The sequence below is a fragment of the Microtus ochrogaster genome, chromosome 21 (assembly GCF_000317375.1).
Source record: "Microtus ochrogaster isolate Prairie Vole_2 chromosome 21, MicOch1.0, whole genome shotgun sequence".
Lineage (NCBI taxonomy): Eukaryota > Metazoa > Chordata > Mammalia > Rodentia > Cricetidae > Microtus > Microtus ochrogaster.
In genome coordinates this window covers 11,026,730-11,027,640 of record NC_022022.1, presented here as the reverse complement: position 1 = coordinate 11,027,640, position 911 = coordinate 11,026,730, and positions in this window count along the sequence as shown.

The window sequence follows — 911 nt, the reverse complement described above, 5'->3', positions numbered from 1 at the left end:
TTGTTTAATTAAAAAGACTTTGTAACAGAGAGACAGGTCAGCTCCCGACAGCACCCCTGTTTCCTCCAAAGAAGAAGATGGGAACAGAAGAACTAACCTGAGCTTGCTTCATCCTTGGCAGCATGAGCCACTGAGCAAGCTGCCTTTCACCTCAACTGCTGTTGAGACTCTCTTCAGATTGTAGACGACAGGACACTGGGAATCGACTGCCTCAAGCTGCCTACACCACAGGCTCTTCTGCAGCCTGACAGGTCCAGACCTAACAGCAGACCATGGAAGATCTGGGGGTTGGCTGTCTAGGGAGCTAATAAGTAAGTCTCTATCATTTTTAATCATTAATTCAGGTAAAATTCATCCTTTCCAAGAACTCTGATTCAGGTAAAATTCATCTTTCTCAAGAACTCTGATGCAGTGTGATGACTAATAGCTTTGCGAACCAAGACTTCAGCTGCCTTCTCTGCTCTCTGTTCAGGTCACAGGCCTCACTCTCCTAAAGCCAATGCTAAGTCTAGACACAATTCACCTCAATACCAGACTCGAGAAAAGATAAACCCACAAAACAGATTTCAGTATAATTTCTTCTTCTTTTTTTACATTAATCATAAACTGATTGACCAGGTAGATCAGGATTGTTTTTTTAATTAATTCTTACATCTTAAACTAGCCCATTATTCTTGTCTAGCCATGTGTCTTGGTACTTTTGGGGGGAGGCAGTCACATATTGCTTCTTGTGTAACTGGGTCATGACTGCGGACTGTGTCCTCTTCCCAGAATTCTCCTGTTCTCATTGCCCCACCTCTACTTCCTGCCTGGTTGCCCCACCTAAACTTGCTGCCTGGCTACTGGACAATCAGCGTTTATTTAAAATATAATTGAGAGGGTACAGACCATTGTCCCATAGCACTCCCCCC